Source organism: Asparagus officinalis, chromosome 1 (genome assembly GCF_001876935.1).
Source record: "Asparagus officinalis chromosome 1, Aspof.V1, whole genome shotgun sequence".
Lineage (NCBI taxonomy): Eukaryota > Viridiplantae > Streptophyta > Magnoliopsida > Asparagales > Asparagaceae > Asparagus > Asparagus officinalis.
The window spans coordinates 103376158-103378513 of record NC_033794.1 but is presented as its reverse complement, the minus strand read 5'-3'; the positions used below and the strand labels follow the sequence as shown (position 1 = coordinate 103378513).

General features: G+C 48.4%; 1 pseudogene; it reads right to left on the bottom strand.

Moving 5' to 3' along the window:
• The window catches only part of LOC109838488, an 18332-nt pseudogene extending 16124 nt beyond the window's left edge, over positions 1–2208 (bottom strand).

The following is a 2356-nucleotide window of genomic DNA, read 5'->3' as shown; positions in this document are numbered from 1 at the left end:
GGGAAAGAAAGGGAACTTGTCAATTTTCCCTTCCCCTCCTTTACCCCCTAATTTGGGGTGTAAGATTTTAGTATAAAATTTCCCTTCATTTCCCTCCTCTACCCTCCCAATAAAACTCCCAAACAAGGTTAAACTCAAATTTCTCTTCCCATTCCCTTTTCTACCCTCCATCCAAACACATCATAAAAGATAGAATATACTACAAAACTATAATCAAAAGGGTAAGGCATTTTGTCGAGCACCTGGCTAACAAATCCAGCGTCCAGCATCCATTCCCAAGGGATTTGGAACCCCTTGTACTTCTTCACCGCGACTTCTCGCATTCGTGACAAATTGTACACTCCTTGCTCCAATCTAATCCCAAAATTACCAAATTCTTTAATTAATTTATAAGTCAAAATTCAAGACTAATCAAGTTAACTTACTTCTCTAAGAGCGCCTGCATCTTCTTGAGAACAGAAGAGCAGGGCTGCCCGAACGCAGCCTCTCGCATCGCGTCGGCCTTTTGCTCCGGCCAGTCGAAGTGTTTGAGCACAGCTCGTTCATCCACCTAAAATAGAGTAAACTTTAAGTTTGGGGCTGATAAGAAATAGAGAGAATGGGGTTGGGGCTAGTGAGAATTTTACGAGGTAGGAGAGTTCGTCATCGAGCCATTTGACGAAGGCGACGAGGTCTTCTATGTTGGTGAAGGCTGCGCTGTTCACTTCCTTTATTAGGAAGCGGATGAAATCCCTCTGCGTCTCGACGTCCGTCTTAATCTGCAAGTGACAAATTATTATAAACTCCCAACCCACTTATCCCATTTTCAAAGTAAACCCTAAAGAGTGACGGGACTCACGGCGGGTGGAGGAGTGGAGCGGAACCGTTCTCATTCTTCGCCGCATCATATTGCGAGTATTCGCCGCGAGGGACAAATCGGTAACTCACCGCTGATTTCCTCTTCAATCTCTTCGCATCAGAGATGGTAGAACTCTACTACCTCCGGCAACCGCCTAACATCACGTGGCCGGATTTCTTGCCCCTTGCCGGGGGTGGCGGCGAGGAGGCGGAGGCGGTCTGGAGCTCTCCAGGTTCCGCCACTTGGCGGGTGGAATTGGTGGCGGCGGGATCGAAATGTTCGATCCTATGATTCGATTGCTCGCAGTACTAACCTCGTCCGAAGAAGATAATGAACTGGAAGAGCTCGACGAAGAAGAGGATCGTGAAGGAAATGAGGGCAATGGTGGTGGCTTAGGGATTCTCGGAGCTTTTGGCATCATCAGGCTCGACTTTTTATCACTCTCAACTTCATCAGCGTCCTTCTTTTCTTCAACCCCGACTTTCTGCTGCTGCTGCTGCTGCTGCACTTCTTGATTCTGAGTAACGGCGGTAAATGTCGAACATTTCTTCAAATGTCTCAGCAGATTCGACTTCGCCGAAGCATCGATCAGCGCCTGAAACCTTTGAGACGACGACGAGCACTCGTCAATGTCCACTGTGACGCTCCTCGATCCGTTCTTCTTCTTCTTCAACTCCTCAATCTCCGCTTCCAACTCGCTAATCCTCTCATCTTTCCTCCTCCCTCCCTCTTCCATCTCTTCGATATTCGCTTCTAGAATCTCCATCCTCTTCTTACATCGATCAACTTCCTCAGTCTTCAAGGCGAGATCTTTTTCAAGAAACGGAACAATTGCTACCGTTTCTTTAAGCAGTTTGTGCTCCAAAAGCTCGGTCCGTAACCGAGATTCTCTTTCTTGGAGCTCCTCAACGAGTTTGAGGAGCTCGCTGACGTCAGGAGGCCGAGGCTGAACCTGAGCAGAGGATTTAGGGAAGTAAACGCCGAAGGATCGAGAGAAGACGGTGTTCGATTTCGAGTTCGAAGACTGAGAGGCCTTCGCCGTGGTCGGCGTCGGCGACGACGACGATCGCCCTTGGGTTCTCGAGCCTGGGAGTGCACGGGCCCGGGCTCGGGCTCCGATGGAATCCCATCGCCGCCTTCACTTTTCCCGCTACCATTGATGATGAGGTTGAATCCTAGCTCTCGTTCTCGCTTGTGATGAGCTTAAAGCATGGAGGAGGGGTTTTAGTTTCTGTCTCTAGAGATCACTGGAGCTGACCTCCTGTTTCTCTCTCTTGAGCTTTTTATGTCGATGAGGGAGAGGGAACACGGAAGTCGAGGAACGGTCTTCTTCTCCCGGATCCAAGTTTGAATAGAGGGTATGCGCGTAAATAAATGACTGATGGGGGTTGAATTTAAAATATTCGATTGGTTGATCCTGAGGTACTATTTAGTTAAACCATACCCAGTAAAGAGTCCAAATGTTGGTTGGGCCTGGAGGATTGGAGTAGGCTTAAGCTAAGCAACAATGAAAGCCAT